Raw genomic sequence first — 18,779 nt, 5'->3', positions numbered from 1 at the left:
ACAATAATAAATTAACTATTATAAATAAGTTTGAGAGAATAGAAGATTGACAATATAAATGAAAGAGAAAAGCTTTCAACAGAGATTTTTCAGTCTATAAAGAAATGGACAGTCTAAGGCGAAAAATACAAAAAATTTCAAATAACTCACTGGGCAGATTAAACAATAGATGTTAGGCAGCAGGAGACAAGATCAGTAAATTCAAAACAGATCAATAGAAATATACACCCAAAGTCTGGGGGGAAAAATGATGAAAGTATGAACAATGAAGCTTAATGGACATATAAAACAGAGATCTAAGCTTTTATATCATTTCAGTCACAGGAAAATAAGAAGAGACAAATACACAGAAGAGATCACAACTGAAAAAATTGTACATCCAATTAAAAAATATCAGTGTACACAATAAAGAAGCAAATCCCCACCAAGATGAAAATAAAATAAAAATAAAAAGAATCAAACTTCTGAAAGCTAAGAACAAAGGAATGAATTTAAGGAGCCAAACACCAAAACAAAATAAAGCAAATAAAACAATATTGAGATTTTTCCAATGAGAAACTTAGAAGTTAGGAAAAAAGCCCACATAGCAGAAAGAAAAACCAAGTTTACTATAATTTTTTCAACAAGTAAATGCAAATCAAAAGTTTATCAAAAAATAAAAGCTGAGAGAATTTGAAGGCAGTGATGTTCTGCTGCACTGGGAGTTCCAAGTTTAACATATGAATTTTAGGGGGACAAAATTCAGTCCCAAACAGATGGGAGGATTGGGCCTGGCTTCTCCACATCATTTAGAATGGGGGACAAAGAGAAGAGGCACAGCTGAAGAATGAAAGGATATTTCTTGGAAAAAAGGTTTGAAGAACCAAAAACCCTAAAAAATTGGCTACTATCAATATTTAAAAGGCTATAAATCATAGCAACAATGATAATACTAGCCAGGCATATTTACTGCATGCTTGTTATTGAGGTTTTCTTGATAATTAAGATATAATAATGTAAGACTTTAGAAAAATTCAGAGCATGCAATGAGCCTTTAATAAATGCTATGCAATGTTCTTCTTTTTTTTTTTTTCTTTTTTCCAAAATTGCACCAAGGTAAAGCAGAGCTTTAGTTGATGTGGGTGTGTTGTGTAGCCATTAGCAGTACTGTCCTCACTAAACGTTCATTGGACAGTAGCACAATCCCAAGAAAAGGGTGGTCAATGTTCTTATTTCTGAGTTTGTGTTGTTGCTCTGGAAGAAGGCAGCAAGCAATGGCTCAGGAGCTGTTTTGTTGTTGTTGTTTGTTTTGTTTTGTTTAGAATGTAGTTGTTAAAAATGTATGGTGTTATTTTATCAAGTTTATTTCAAGAAGCAGAATGGCAAATGGAGGTTAGGGAGAGGTCTGCTCAAAGTGTAATAAAAGATACTACTTGTCATGGCAAATAAAGCCTGAGAGTAAGCAGACCATGTTTCATTTTATTTTAACTCTTATCCAAATGTCTATGAGAGTTTCTCTCATTTAGAAAAGAACACCAGTAAGCTATGAAAAATTGATTCTTCAGGAATAGGATGTTTTGCAAACGTGGTATAAATATGTGTAAGCAAGAAACATAAAAAAATGGTTTTAAGTTCTGTTTTAGTTGTGAGTAAAAGAAGACAGGATGGAATTGTAGCATGGACAACCTTCTTGGTGTTGGCCTCTGAAGTCTCTCTACTACCCTTCCCACTCCAATGGAACATCTGTGATACAAACAATCTGTTTTTTACAAGTATCTACTAGATGCCACATGCTCTACATCTTTCTCAACCACCTAGTTAAGATAAGAAATGAAATCTCAGAAAGATTATGTGTCTTGCCCAAGTTCAAATGGCCATAAATGAGTTAATTTTGATGCCAATCAAAGTTCCTTGAATTTCTGGTGCAGAAGTGTTTATTTATTCAGTGGTTTTTGGAAAAATCATCGCATAAATGAAGAAACTGACTAGTCAAGAATGTAATTGAGGCCGGAGATTTAGCTTAGTGGTTCCGGCACCTGCTTCACAAGCACAAGGTCCCGAGTTCGAGCCCCAGTACCAAAAAAAAAAAGAATGTAATCAAGTGACATACCATGAATATGTATAATGCTAAGGCCCTCTGCCCATTTTATTTTATTATTTTGCTACTGGATATTGAGCACAGGACCTTTGCACTGAACTACATCCTCAGCCCTTTTTTATTTTGAGACACAGTCTTGCTAAGTTGCCCAGGCTTGGCTTGAACTTGCAATCCTCCTGCCTAAGCCTCTCAGGGTACTGCCTATCTTCATTAGGCACATGTAGAACTGGCATTTCATAGCCATGTGGGGTGGTGTACAACTGTAATCCCAGCATTCTGGAGCTGACGCAGGAAGATTAGAAGTTTAAGACCTGCTTAAGCCTACACAATGGGACTCTGCCCCTGCCCTAAAAAATGAGAGGAAGATAGGAAGAAGGGAGGAAATGAAGGAAGGAAGAAAGAAAGAAAAGACAAGGGGCATTTTGTCCTACATGGTTAATGGGAGCACAGCTGAGGATCTCACCTACAACCTTCTTGTCTACTCATCCTTCCAGGCCAACCCTGCCCCATTCTCAGCATTTGAACCTTTGGTTCTCTCACCAGGACTTTAGCAGCCACCACCTATCTCATGTTCCTATCTCCAGTCAGTCCCTCTACATGCACTGCTGTCATGCGCAGCTTTTCTGAGGCACAGCTTGGAACGGATCACTTCTTTACCAAGAGCAACTACAAAACCATTGCCTTGTATCATTTTCAGAACATCCCAATTCCTCCAAGGTGCCCTTTCTACTTTCACTTCAACTTGAATCCTCCTACAACTGGTGTCCAACAACATTGATCTAAACACTCTGTTACATAAATGTGCCCTCTAATTCCCCACTTCCCTTCCTTTGCTCATGGTGATCTCTTTACTATCATCCTATGCAATACAGTACTATATACCAAGATTCTTCTGCGTTCTTTGAGGTCAAATGAATTCTGGCTCCTTTGTGAAATTTTTCCAGATATCTTGAATTCCACTTCTTCCAAATACTGTTTCTACTCTCACATTTGATGTGGCTACTTTATTGGTTCCTCAAAAGGGAAGAACTTGAAGATAGTGACTATGGTCCATGTATTTGTAGCTATTATTTGACAAATGCATGATACATGTCCTTCATATTCATCTCAACTATTTACTAAATGTGGTTATTAAGGAATTTGGGGAGAAAAGGAAGCAAAATGGTAACCTAGGGTCTAGCATGTGAAGCATTATATAGGGCTCTACTAATTTCTTGGCATAGATGATGTCTCTAACTCATCTAGTCTCCTTTTGTTTTTTTTAATGTAAAGATCTATATAGTTTTTCATATTATCCTAAAATTTTCTGCTTTTATAATCGTGTCAGAAATAGAGTTCATCATGAAAGCATCCCAATTCTAGCTAAAAAGCCTCAAGAGAGCCTTCTAAATGCCTCATATTATGTTTTTCGATTTCTTAAACTTTTATACTGAACTTCATCTTGAAAAATCAATAACTATTTTTTGTCATTTTCTAGCTGTGCACTTCTGCTGCAGAAAGGCAGTGGGACTTGTCTATGATTTTACAGTGGCTAAAGATCTGAACCATAAAGAGAGGAAGGGAAAGATGCATTTCACCTTAGAATGTGGGCTTGTTTATAGGCCCCAATTGTAGCACATGAAATCAGGAAAATATGGCTGTAACTGCTGAGAAAATAGCTCTATATTTCTTTTTGTCAAATATATATAAACTCGATTCAGACACAGAATTGAAGCTCCTGATTGAAGCTACAGCAATTTCTGAGGTTTGTCAGCCCAGGATAAAAATCAATCCAGTCAAAAATAAAGAAAATTATTAATTATATTTATTTGGGGATAATTAGGATTACGATCTTGGAAAACAGATTCAAGCTGTGTTGAAAATGTGCTCTGAGCTTTTATAAAATGTTGGCCAGACTTAGAGCATTTTACCTCAAGGGCATTTATAATTACATCCTTTGTTTTTCAGGAATTATGATTGGTATTGGTAGAAGTTAATCTGTCTTGGAAGAAAGGGATTGAGTGGGGTCTTGGTCTCTGGGTAGTGTGGAGAAAGGGGTCCATTTACAGAAGGTTAGTAGACACCAACAGTGCTTCTAAGGATAATTTGCAGAGACTGGCCATATCTACAGGCAAGTTCAAAGGCTCAGTCATAGAAGTATCTAACATTTGTGAACAATGACATCCCAACTCTATTTTAAATTCCCTGAACCAGTGCTGGCCTATTTTGGCTTTTTCTTTGACATTCTCCATTTTGCATAAAAACTTTCCACTGAAATTCACTGGTGATCAGTTTAAGAATTAGAGTTCCCACAGCACTGGGAAGGACTCCTTCAGGAAGTCTTAATGTTCACTGTAGATTTGCAGCTGCAATAATGGAGCAAGTTTGGGTCATTAGGTCACATTTGAGCAACAAGGTCACAAATGAAAAAACAGAGTCTCAGTCAGGACAAAAGTCAGTTAAAGTGTCTGTAGTTAGAAAAGAGTCCAATGCTGGTCTTGGGGAATATTTTCTAGGCATTAGGTTACTTTAGTAGTAGTAAAACTTTGAATATACCAAAGACAACAACTTAAACAAGGCAAAAATTGAATATGCCATGATAACTAGCAAAGACTAGTTTGAAATCCTGGCCCCAGCATTGTCCCTACTCCTGAAGGTTACCGCTTAAATATTATATTTCAGTTTAAGCATTCCAGGTATATTTTGTGAGAGACGTCTAGCAGAGGGTTTAAGGCAGAGAGGGAAGCACCATTATTAATTAGAGCTCAGTTAGGACATCGTAAATTTCAGGTCCAATCAGGTCACTCCCGAAGCACTTAAAGAATGAGAAGCTGCCTCTTTGTTTCCTCAAAATTGAAAATTCCATCCATCAGCTTCAGGAATTTAAGTCCATTTGTTTAGGTTGAAACAAGGTCATAGTAAGCCATAACTTTTCTACATCAGTTCATTCAGTTTCATATTGATTCTGGTATTTAGTTAATGATATCATGAATTCAAGAGTTTCTTTATCAGAGTTTTGAAAAATTCTTATCTAGTCCAGTGTTATTGGAAATCTATATCAGAGCTCTTTTCATCCTTTCTATGAATTTCCTTAAAGAACACAGTTGGGGATTACAAAAAGCTTCCAGGAAGGCATGACAATAAAGTACTTTGAGGCCAAGATTAAATTAGCTGTGATTAAATATTTAATGATTGTTTATCATTGACAAGAAATGACAAAAAATTTGGTATTTCTGTGGTATACAATAACAAGAAAAATGTGACTAATAACATATACCAAGAGAGAACAGATGTCTAAGAATCTCATATAATTTATAAGCACATTATTTAATAATGTATTCATACAAACAAGTCTAATGTGTGTCTTTTACAAAATCAGAATCCTTCTGGAAATCTCAAAGTTATATCTAGACAAAAATACTTAACTTTAGAAACTGATTTTGAAAAGGCTATTAAGTATAACAAAGGTTTAAAGCAGTTAAATAGGATTATTATAAAATAAATCTTAGGTGACAAAAATTTTTATTTAAGGCACACAATCTACGAAAATGAGATCTAGAATATCCCCCAAAAGTTAGGTGTTCCGAGGTTGAGTTTTTAGAAGGTGACTTGATCATGGGAGTACTATAATTATCAGGTATTGATCCATTGATGAATTCATTGCTAAATGTGCTTTTAGGAGGTAGAGCCTAGCTGAGAGAACTGTGTCACTGCAGGAGTGCATTTGGAGGGTGGATCCCTTCCCTTGTTTCTCCTTTTTCTCTTCACCTCCTGACTGCCATGAGGTGATTAGCTTTTCTCTGCCATATTCTTCAACCATGCTGCACCTCCCTTGAAGCCAGATGAACATGGATTAAATCCCTGAGAAATGTGAGCCAAGTTAAATCTTTCTTCCTTCAAGTTCTGTGTTCTAGATATTTTATCTGGCAATGGGTAAGCTGATTAATACAGAGAACTGGTACCAACAGTAGTGTTATTGTTGTGACTATAAATGACTACGTAATAAGGAGCCTTTGGAACTAGTTTGCAGGAGGAATTTGGAAAAGTTTGAAGACACAGACTAGAGAAGCCATAGAATGATATAAATAGCTCTTAACTGGTAATTGTAGTCAGAGCTCAAAGGACCAGAATGTTCATAGAGATGCAGGCAATAAAGGCCAGGATCAAGAAGTTTTAGTTGGAAATAGGACTCCATTGGCAGTTGGACTGGATGTCATTTGTTTTACACTATGGCAGAAAATTTGTCTATATTTTGCCCATGTCCTGAGACTTTAGAAGAGATTGAGATGAAGGTGATGGACTAAATAATCTGATGAAGGAAATTTCAAGACAACCCAATATTTAGAGTGTGGAAGAGTACTGCTGGCTTATATGAGCCAGATTTATAGTGAGAATCAGGGGCAAAAGGCAGGGCAGAAAAAAATTGAAATTGAAATTGGCCCACTAAATTGGCCCATATATAAAATTTGGGGAAATTCTAGTGTGATTGCTGAAGAAATTAACCCACTAAGAAGAAATGAAATCCTTTGCATTGGAACAATAGGAAAGACGACTAGATGGCATCTCAGAAAATGATCAGACCTGACCCATCTCAGGCTCAAGAGTGTAAAAGGGTAAACTTCTTTGAAAGATTTTGCTTTGAGAAGAGAACCCAGGGTACCCTGCTTATGCATGGTTTCCTAGGGAAGTGTTTTAGCCTTCTACACACTCAGAGGCTTCTGAAATGTTATAGTATTCTTAGGTAAAGATTGCCTAACATCCACTTTCTATGAAAATGGTTAACAAGAAAACAATTTGAGATGCTAGCTAGTTAGGATTGTTTAATGCCTGAAAAAAATGTCCATGAGCAATTCTGGCAATTATTAAGAATGAGTAGCCAGGATTTGTGGTGGATGCCAATAACTTCAGCACTCACTGCCTGGGGCTTTCCTCAGTAGACAACCAATGCTCTTGGTATCAGCAAATTGCTAGAGTCTCTACCAAACCTTCCACTTCACTCTCATAGTTTCAAGCATTGCCTTTCCAGGGGCTCCTTTCTTGGCCTCTCAGGCCTTCTTTTAAAATCTGAGTAGAAGCTTTCATGACCATACCACTCTTGCATTCTTCATGCCTAAAAATATCATCATCACATGGATGATACTGAGGTCTGCCACCAACTTGAGCAATAGCCTAGCCTCCTTGGACCATGGTTACAGAAGCCTCTGAGTACCAACTCCATACAGGAGTGTAAACATGATGTATGGTAAACAAGTAATAAAAATTAATACATATAATAAAAAATAAAAGGAGAAATAAAGGTATGTGAAGATATAGTCATATAGTGCTTGTATGATGCACATCTCAAAGCCAGGTAAAAGGTTAGGTACTCAATGAACACTAGCTGCCACCACCACCATCCATGTAGTGTTGTTGTCACTGTCTCTCTGCCACATTCTCTTGCCATTTGTTTTGCATCATCTTAGGGATAGCTTTTCTCAACAACAACAAAAAGGTGTCACTAGTATTTTCACATCTTCTGTGTTGTTAAGAATCACCTTCTTTCATTGCTAATACAGAATATTAGTTTTCCAACTTCTTTCCTTCACATTGGAAATTCTGATTCAGTGGATTGGAGTCAAGGACTAGGAGCCTATTTTTAACAAGTGACCTAAATGATTGCCTGCATCTCACACAGCTATTTTATCATTTTTACCACCCTTTTGATAATACATGATCAAATCTGATAGATGGAGAGAAAGGGAGGATATAAAGATGAGCATTCTTCTCTAATACCTCTTTTGAAAGAAGTATGAATAGATCTTATTTTACCATAAAATAGTGAAGGTTGTGGTACCATACACGGAGGAGTCACATGTTTCTGGCACTTTTTAAAACTTTTTATTCTTTATATAAGGTCTCACTATGTTTCCTAGGCTGGTCTCGAACTCCTGGATTCAAGTGATCCTCCCAGTGCTCCCAGATCTCTCCCTAGTGCTGGGTTTACAAGTACCAACCAACTTATCTGGTTTTCTAGGTACTCTTTATGTCACAAGCTCATATAGTGCTATCAATTATTTTAGATGGGTGCTCTTATCTCATTTTAGAGAGGAGAAATCTAAAGTCCGTAGTAAATCATAAGGGGTGTGTATCAGATGTGATGATATTTCATATGCCTAATATAATACCTAGCTCACAGCAGGTGTTCAATTAACATTTGTTGAATAAATGAACTTGGTTCTTTACAAATGAGAGCACATTGTAGCTGTGTAAGAAAAAATATGAAATGAATGACATTTATTGCTGGTACTTGTTTTCCTTTTGATTTACCTTCTGTTTCCATTGACCAATATCCTTGAATTTGTCCTATTTAGACCCTGCCTTCTCAGAGAGGTATGTACTGTCACACTGTTCTCAGAAATAGAACAGTTGAGAGATTCCTTTCACACACAAAATTACAATTAGAAAATTGTAAGCACAAGGCTATTCTGTATGATACTGTAATAGTGAATTCATGACACTATGAACTTAAGTACACACAAATTTATAATATGAAGAATAAATGTTAATATATACAAATTTAAAAAGAGTTTTGGAGGTTGGGGGATATTAAAATGGGATGCAGACTATGATAAAATAATTTAACTGTATTACAGATATTTGAAATAACTTCCCCAAAGGGATGGAGAAGATAGGTACTGAACAAAATAATGTTTGAAATGAATAGCCTATAAGACTCAAGGCAAAAGACCACAAAAGTACTATATTGTAGTTGACTAAGGTTTATCCTCTAGGGCTACAGATTAACAATTCTGAAGCCACTATACATGAACACTGACATCGCAATTAAATAAACACATGGTGGATGGTAGGAGCCAGTTTTCTCACTGTTTCTGTGGGAGGCTAGAGATGAGACAGTGAATGACTTCTGTAGTAATGGATCTAAGGTGGAGACACCAGTATTAACATAGCTACAGATGGCCCATATAGAAATATTTAGATATGTGTGTATATTCTTGTTCTAGCTGATGAAAGGGCTAAAAGCAAGGACACCCCATTAGATCCAAGAACACCTTGTATCCTGATATTGATTTTTTTAATAAATTGTTATGGCTTGTGTTTAGATGCCCCCCAAAAGTCTCATGTAGTCATAGATAGGGTTTTTCAGAGGTGGCTGGATTCAGACCATGCGATGGATTCGTGGTGTCATGCTAGGATTAAGGATGTGAATACTATCTGCCCTAAGGGTGCGTATCCCAGGTACAGTATAAGACAGAAAAAGGTTTGCTGTTTGTTTCTTGTAGTTGATCACTTGCTTTCTGCTTTTACTGTCTTCTGTCTGACATGAACTGTTTTTCTTCTGTGATGCTCTTCTGTCATGCCACCTGCCTTAGAACCAGCCAACTACAAACTGAAACCTCTACAAACTGTGAGCTAAATAAACTTTTCCTCCTTTAACTTTGGTGCTGGGTATTTTGACTCAGCAATGAGAAAAGTAACTAAGACATATATATTTATTTAGGTACTGGATATTGAACCAGGTCTTTGTACTAAGTTGCATCTCAAGTCATTTTTATTTTTTACTTTGAGACAGGAACTAAGTCACTAAATTGCTCAGGTTGCACTTAAATTTGATGTACCCTTGCCTCAGCCTCCCAGTGTGATGTGTTGAGATTACAGAAATATTGGTTCTCATATTGGTTTTTAATAATATTTTCCACTAAAAGGAATAAGGGCTCTTTGGGAAAAAAAAATCACTAATTTTAGAATTAAGGCAGAAAATATATGAGGTGGACCTAGAGTATTTTGCAATGCCAGAAGACTATGATGTGTGACAGTCCTATCTCCCCCACACACATACACATATACATTATGGTATTATGTCAAAAGTGACATAGAAACCAACTGAAAGTGCTCTCAATGACTAATGCTGGAATAATTTCAGCACAAATAAGTAAATAAGTATTAAATTATAGCTCAAAGTATAAAATAAACATCCATTAGTCCAAAGTGACATAAATAAATGCTTAAATAAATAAATGTGGGAGAAGAGGCAAATCTCCCAGACAAAAGAATTTCCAGTAATTCATGTAGATACTCTACCCGCAAAGAGGTAGACCAGAAGTGTGCATTTCTTAAGCATAGGATGTGCACAGTCCCTTCCTTCCAAAGAATATAATATGAAAAGGGAGAAAAAAGATGAACCCTATAGTGAGAGAGAAGAGAAACTTGACTACACTGCCTCAGCTAGTTGATCAAGGTCAACATCAACAGTGATAAATCAAGGTTATGGAATGTACCCTCGATATGAAATGACAGGAATGGAACTTTGCTTCTGTAGTCTTCTTCCCCAGAACAATCCTGCTCTAATTATGGGATAAGATTAGAAAAACTTAAGGCAAATTTCAGTTGAGAAACATTCTACAAAACATTTGACCAGTATTCCTCAGAATTGTGGATGTCATAAAGAAAAAAGGAAAAGTGGCACAACCAACAAAACTGTAAGCATGGAGGATGACCAAAAATAATGTGATCTGTCTGATGCAACCTTATGATAGAAAAAGAACATTAAGGAAGAAAGTAAAAGTAAAGTAAACTTTAGTTAATAATTATAGATAAAAATGATAGATAAAATTATAGATAATTATAGATAAAAATGATAAATGATACTAATCGATATAAAGATATTAAATAACTGATGAATCAGGTCCAAGCACAGAGGAGGCTTCTAGGCTGCCGTAGCACTGCTCCTAGTGCAGACTAGGCTTCCGGGCCACCATACCACCACTCCCAACTCAGAGGAGGTAGGCTGGGCAGGCACCAGCAGCACACACATACACACACACACCTTCAAAATGAGAAGACACATAAACAAGACTCAAGATCACCTACGGCAACCAGATCTCCTACAGCAACCCCAAAGGGAAATGAGATGGAACACTCTGATACTCAATCACCTGTACCCACTGAACTGGCAACAAAAGGGGATCTGGAAAAAATGAAATCAGAAATAACTTCTCAGATAACAGCAGAGATTGTGCTCATAGTGCAAAACATGATTAATAAATCTAGAGACGAGATCAGGAACATGGCGGAATCCCAAGATAGGAAACAAATGGAATACATAAAACAGATGCAAACAGATTTCCAGGAGATTAAAAATTCCATTGAAAGTCTACATATCAGAATGAGCCAATGTGAGGACAGAATTTCAGATATAGAAGATAAAATTGCAATTAGTGACCAGGAAAAGAAACATTTTCTTTAAAATAGTAAGGGGCCATGAGAAATCAAACCAGCAGCTGCTAGATGATGCAAAGAAGAATAACATAAGACTGATTGGAGTCAATGAAGAAACAGGAGAGAGTGCAGATGACATGAAAAAACTGTTCACAGAAGTGATGGCAGAAAACTTCCCAAGCAGGGGATAAGAAATTGACATACAGATAAGTGAGGCATATAGGACTCCAAATAGCCTTGATCAAAAAAATTCTACACATAAGCATGTAATATTTAAGATCCCATAAACCCAACAGAAGAACAAAGTTCTACAAGCAGTTAGAGAAAAGAAACAAATCACATACAAAGGAAAGCCCATCAGAATCACAGCAGACTTCTCAATGCAATCCCTCAAGGCAAGAAGAGCTTGGAGTAATGTATTCCAAGCCCTAAAGGAAAACAGCCTCCAACCCAGATTGATGTACTCTGCAAAGTTATCTTTCAAAATTGATGGAGAAATAAGATACTTTCATGACAAAGACCACATTAGGAATTTCATGAATACCAAACCAGCACTCCAAAAACTTTTAGACAATATTCTAGGAAAAGACAATGAGGATCACAACCCCAGGAAACACAGCAGAATGAATCCATTGGGTGTGACAAGAAATTAAATGCAAAGGGGGAGAATCCGACAAAAAGAAAAAGTCATGACAAGAATAAGTCAATACATATGAGTCATAACCATCAATGTTAATGGTCTCAATTCACCAATCAAAAGAAACAGACTGGCAGAATGGGTCAGGAAGCAAGGTCCAACAATATACTGCATAGAAGAAATACACTTAATTCAAAAACAAACTCACAGATTGAAAGTTAGAGGGTGGAAAACAATACTCCATGTGACAGGAATCTGAAAAAAAGTAGGAGTAGCTACCCTCTTTGCAGATCAAGGGGATTTCAAACCAACACTAAGTAAGAGAGACAAAGAAGGACACTGCATCCTTGTAAAATGGAAAAATCCAACAGGAAGAGATGACAATCATAAATATCTATGCACCAAACACTAGTGCACCCAACTATATAAAACAAATACTAAAGGACATGAAAAGTCATATATGCACTAATACAATAGTAGTGGGGGACCTCAATACCTGACTGTCACAAATTGATAGATAAACTAGAGAAAAAATAAATAATGAAATAATATAACTCTATCAAACTAAAATGAACTTAACAGATGTTTACAGAGTGTTCCACCCCACAAAATCAGAATACACATTCTTTTTAGCTGCACGTGTCATTCTCCAAAACAGACCACATACTCACACATAGAACATGTTTAAGTAAGTGCAAAGGAATTGAAGTTATCCCTTGTATATTATAAGACCATAGTGCAATGAAATTGGAGATTTATAGCAGAAGAAACCGCAAAAATTTCACAAACATATGGAAGTTGAACAACACACTTCTGAATAACCAATGGGTCACAGAGGAAATTGAAGAGGAAATGAAACAGTTCTTTCCATTAAATGACAATGGCAATACAACATATTGGAATCTATGGGACACAATGAATGTGTTCTTATGAGGGAAATTCATAGCAGTGAATACTCATATTAGGAAAACAGAGCGAGCCCAATTAAACAATCTAATGGTGAACCTCAATCTCCTAGAAAAAGAAGAATAGGACAAACTCAAAGCTCACATAAGGGAGGAAATTATAAAGATCAGAGCAGAAATCAATGCAGTGGAGACTAAGAGGATGATACAAAAACTAAGTGAAGATAAGAGTTGGTTCTTCCAAAGAATAAACAAAATTGACAAACCCTTAGCCAACCATATCAGAAAAAGGAAAGAAAAGGCCCAAATCCATGTAGTTAGGAATGAAAAGGATGAAACTACAATGGACCCAACAGAAATCTAGAGAATCATCAATACCTACTTTGAGAACCTATACGCTGATAAGATGGAAAACACAGAAGAAATGGACAGATTCCTAGATACATATGAATTACCAAAGTTGAACGAAGAAGACCTGAAAATTCTAAACAACCCAATAAACCAATAAACTAAAAACTTACCAATTAAGAAATGTCTGGGTCCTGATGTCTTCACTGCTGAATTCTACAAGACATTTAGAGAGGAACTACTGCCACTACTATTTAAACTCTTCAATGAAATTGAAAGGGAAGCAATACTCCCAAATTCATTCCTGGAAGCAAGCATCACCTTGATCCCCAAAGCAGAGAAAGGCCCAACCGAAAAAGAGAACTATAGGCCAATCTCACTAATGAACATAGATGCAAAAATCCTTAATAAGATACTGGCAAATAGAATGTGGAAGATCATCAAGAAGATCATACACCCTGACCAAATGGGACTCATCCCAGGGATGCACGGATGCTTCAACATATGCAAATCAATCAATGTAATACACTATATCAATAAAGCCAAGGACAAAAACCATATGATCATCTCCATAGATGCAGAAAAAGCATTTGACAAAATCCAACATGCATTTATGGTAAAACCCTACAAAAATTGGAATAGACAGTCTCTACCTCTATCTGATAAAAGCCATGTATGAAAACCCAATAGACAATATCATACTAAATGCTCAAAAACTGAAATCCTTCACACTAAAATTAGGAACAAGACAAGGGGGTCCACTATCACTAGTTTTGTTCAATATAGCTTTGGAAACACCCATGGCAATTAGACAAGAGAAAGAAAGAAAAGGAATAAAGATAGGAAATGAAGAAGTCAAATTGTCATTATTTGCAGATGACATGATACTCTATATAGAAGACCCCAAGAACGCCACCAAAATTCTTCTAGACTTAATAACCAAATTCAGTAGAGTAGCTGGATACAAGGTCAACACACAAAAATCAATTGCTTTCCTTTACATGAACAACAGACTCACTGAGACAGAAATAGGGCAAACGATTCCTTTCACAATAACATCCAAAAAACTGAAATACCTAGGAATCAGCCTAACAAAAGAAATCAAAAACCTCTTTTCTGAAAACTGTAGCACCCTGAAAAGAGAGCTTGAAGATGATATCAGAAAATGGAAAGACATCCCCTGCTCCTGGGTAGGAAGGATCAATATAGTGAAAATGGCCATTCTTCCAAAACTGCTATATAGATTCAATGCAATCCCAATTGAAATCCCAGCAGCATACCTCACAGACCTTGAGAAAAAAATCCAAAAATTCATTTGGACCAAGAAGAGACCCAGAATAGCAAAAGTAATTCTAGGCAACAGAGAGATGGCAGGGTGTATCACAACCCCCAACTTCAAAGTGTACTACAAAGCTACTGTGATAAAAACAGCATGGTACGGGCAAAGAAACAGACATGAGGAACAGAGGAACAGATTAGAAGATGCAGAAACAACTCCAGACATAGTCATCTCATCTTCAATAAAGGAGCCAAACACCCTCACTGGAGGAAAGATAGCCTCTTTAATAAATGGTGCTGGAAAAATTGGCTTTCAACTTGCCAAAGATTAAAACTAGACCTATATCTTTCAGCATGCCTTGAATTAAAATCAAAATGGATTAAAGCTTTAAAGATTAAAATAGAAATGCTGAATTGCCTGGAACAGAGGTAAGGTCGAACTCTGAAGATATTGGTGCAGGAAAAGATTTTGTGAACAAAATCTCAGTTGCCCATGAACTAGCACAAACAATCAACAAGTGGAATCTCTTCTTATTAAAAAGCTTCTGCACAGCAAGAGAAACCACCAGCAGTGTGAAGAGACAAAGCACAATGTGGTAAAAAATTTTCACCAGCTGTCCCTCAGACAAAGGTCTACTATCTCGAATCTATAAGGAATTTTAAAAAATCAGATCTCCCCAATTGATGACCCAATCCAAAAATGTGCCTCTGAAATGAACACACATCTCTCGGACAAAGAAGTAGAGATGGCAAATAAATATATGAAAAAATGTTCAACATCACTCGTCATTCAAGAGATGCCAATGAAAACAGCACTGAGATTCTGCCTCACTCCAGAAAGAATGGCTGCTATCATGAAATCAAACAATAACAAATGCCAGCGGGGCTGTGGGGAAAAGGAACCCTACTCCACTGCTGGAGGGACTGTAGACTGTTGCAACCACTGCGGAAATCAGTATGGAGATACCTCAAAAAACTAGGACTGGAAGTGCCATTTGACCCAGCTATTCCCCTGCTGGGTATCTTCCCCAAACAATTAAAAGAGTCATATCACAGTGATATATGCACACCCATGTTCATAGTAGCACAATTTTTAATAGCTAAAACTTGGAAACAGCCCAATTGCCCATGACCTGGAGACAGGATAAAGAAAATGTGTGTGTTTTTTTTTTTTAATAAAATGGAGCACTACTCAGCCATAAAAAAGGAGAAATTAGAGACATTTATAGCTAAATGGGTGCACATTGAAGCAATATGCTTAAGTGAAATAAATAGGACACACATGTATAAATACCAAATAGTTTCTCTAGTGTGAGAAACTGAAAGTGTAAATAAGGACTAAAAGGTATAATAGATAATGTGAAATAGGAAGAAAAGGGGCAAAAGGGAAGGAGAAGTGGGAAACATAGGGGAAAGGAAAGAAGGCAATGAAATTAATATGAGAAAATGAAAAAATGGAATCAAAGCCTTTGTAAATAGGGAGGGATGGAGGGATTCAAGGGAGGGCGGGGGGGGGATAAGAACCAAGAGAGATTGTGTAAAGGTGCAAATTTCCAATGATGCATGTCATTATATTGTATACCTAAAATGTACCAAGTAATATAATCAACTGAAAAAAAATAAGTGATGCATCAGTTTGTGGGATATATGGACACTTTCTGTACTTTCTTCCTAATTTCTCTAAATAAAAAGCTAATGCAAAAACAGTGTATCTTCATCTTTAATTTTTTAATTTTTTTTGTACTGAAGATTAAATTAGAACTGTCACACTGAGCTACATCCCAAGCTCTTTGTTTTTCATTTTGAGACAGAGTCTTGCTAAGTTGCTAGATTCCCCAGGCTGGTTTTGAACTTGAAATCCTTTTGGCTCAGCCTCCCAGAGAGTTAGGATTACATACATGGGCCACTATACCCGGTTTAGTGTTTATTTTTTAAATGATGGAAAATTTATTCCTAACTCATGTGAAATCTGGTTTTATAATGCTCCTACTTTAGAAACATCTGTTAGCATATTTGGTCTTAAACGTTCAGATGTGCATTTGGTGCCAAGAAAATGCTTCTAGGATAACATTCAAACCCAAATATGCCAACTGTCCCTGAAAAAAGTAGCTTTAGTGAAACAGCTTTGTGGTTCATAGTTTAATCGGCTCCCGTTGTTGTTTACTAAATCCTCTCTCCCAGTGATTTGTTCAGTGCCAGTGGCAGCAGCTTCCCAATATTTTGTTCCATTTTCTTTTGTAAGAAAAAAAGGAAAGATTGTACAATGTAACTTCAAGGTTTTTTTTAAACTTCAACTTTTATAATAATTTTTTTCAAAGCTTTAATTTTTTCACTGATAGTGGGAGTGACGCCTGGGAATAGTAAGCTATCTGTACATTTTTTGGCACGTAGCATAGGTGTTAGCCTCTTTGTTGCTGCTACAACAGAATACCACGTGTTTGTTTATTTCTTTTTTACAGTTCTGCAAGCTGAGAAGTCCGAGATCAAGATGCTGGCAAGTTCAGTCTCTGGTTTCAAGATAGTGCCTTGTAGCTACATCTGCCAGAGTGGAGGGAAGTTATGTCCTCACATAGCAGAAGAGCAGGAGAGAGAGAATCCCTTCTTGTCTGCCCATTCAACAGCAGCAGTAATCCCTCATGACTGTACCATCTCACAAAAACCCCAGTCTCCTAAAACTGCTAACATTCCTAACACATGAATTTGGGAGGCACATTCAGGCCACAGCAGTTGTATCAGCTTCTTCCTAAACAGTCAATGTAATACCAGAGTTGGTATTTATACGCACATATCAACTGAATGTGGTGAGTTTAAAGATCGAATATGGATCTTTCTATATAAAATATATTGAAAAAGACAGTCCTATTAATCATTTGGCATGTGGACATTTGCATATGCAAAAACATTTATTCTGTTTCTAAGACTTAATGTGTAAATGACACTTTATAATAAATAATATTTAAAGATCAGATAACACTACAATTTCTTATTGAAAGAATGAGACTTGGAGCCTCAAATTAAGTAAACATTTAATGGAATAACTTATTGGGGAACTTGTCTGTGATTAATGTATATTGCAAAATATTGATTGAACCAGTTGGTAATTATACTCTATCAGCAAAATTAGTGTATTAATATGTGCATTTAAACAGGTAAATTCTATCCTTTAAAGTAACTAAATATTTATTTAGCTTCTCAGAATTATTTAAATGTTTTTAAATTGGTGTTTTCTCTCAAATTTAGACAGGAATTTCAAGCATTCTTTTAGAGCATTCTATTTCAGCATGAATGTAGGGTGAGAGAAAAAAATGTTATAAAATAAAACAGATTTGCAATTTCCCCTCCATTATGGCTTGTATCTAGACATCTCCCCAAAGCCTCATGTGGTCATAGGTGGACATTTTCAGAGGTGGCTGGATCTAGGATATGTGCTGCTGGAGTCAAGGATGTGATGCTGGGATTGATTCCTGGTGCGATGCTATGATTAAGGCTGTCCCATCACGGGTGTGAGTGCTACCCACCCTGAGGGTGGGCAGCCTAGATAGGCTATAAGAAACAGAAAGAGGGCCTCCTGTCCCTTACTGTTTGCTGCTCTTGCTGCCTTCTGCCTGCCATTAACTGTTTCTCCTCTGCAATGTCCCCCTGCCATGACACCCTGCCTTGGATACAGCCAACTATGAACTGAAACCTCTACAAACTGTGAAACCATTCCTCCTTTAACTTTGAGTGTCAAGTATCTTGTCTCAGCAATGAGCAAAGTAACTAAGGCACCCTCTCTTTGGAATCCCCTTTCTCAATATTGCACTTTAAAATCTTTTTGGTTGCACCTATTTATTGCCTTTTCCTAAAGACCTTTAATTATTCAGAGATATACAATTTCTCTATGTTCAGAATCCCAGTTAATGTCTCAGATAAATTCATAACAAGCAGGTGGAAATGCTTTCATCCAGTTAGACTCAAGGGAAAAGAATCCAGCAAGCCACTTACAAGACTTCTGTCTCAATAGAGACACATGAGAAATAATGTAGAAGGATGAATATCCAAGTAAGGATTAACAGAAAGGAGTTGCTGCTTATTGAAGGTCATTGTTTCATTTCTGCATGTCTGGAGAGTGTGAGGAGACTTCACTTCCCTTAAGGAATTAATCTCATCAAGTAGTTTAATTTTTAGAAAATTGTTCCAGCATTTTATTGGGAATTTATTTATTTATTTCTATGAGAGGTTATATATTAGGTCATGCAAGAAATTCAGTCCCAAATGAGCTTTAGCTATATTTCCTTTCTATTTCCTGAATAACTATCCCAATCAGGGCACTTGGTTGTAGACTGCACAATACAAAAAA

General features: G+C 36.6%; 1 long non-coding RNA gene and 1 other non-coding gene across 5 annotated transcripts in view; both read right to left on the bottom strand.

Annotated features, from left to right (window-relative positions):
- LOC110344818 (uncharacterized) overlaps window positions 1-18,779 on the bottom strand; it is a 190,081-nt gene that overhangs the window by 98,599 nt on the left and 72,703 nt on the right. The window lies entirely within an intron of this gene.
- On the bottom strand, window positions 1,075-1,200 carry LOC147822975 (U4atac minor spliceosomal RNA). The gene has a single exon (XR_015444901.1). It is a non-coding gene; the product is annotated as a U4atac minor spliceosomal RNA (small nuclear RNA).

Source organism: Heterocephalus glaber, unplaced genomic scaffold (genome assembly GCF_053883595.1).
Source record: "Heterocephalus glaber isolate CG9 unplaced genomic scaffold, H.glaber_assembly_v1.0 deba00001606, whole genome shotgun sequence".
Taxonomy (NCBI): domain Eukaryota; kingdom Metazoa; phylum Chordata; class Mammalia; order Rodentia; family Bathyergidae; genus Heterocephalus; species Heterocephalus glaber.
The sequence above is the reverse complement of the archived record's forward strand: the minus strand, read 5'-3'. Positions and strand labels throughout refer to the sequence as shown.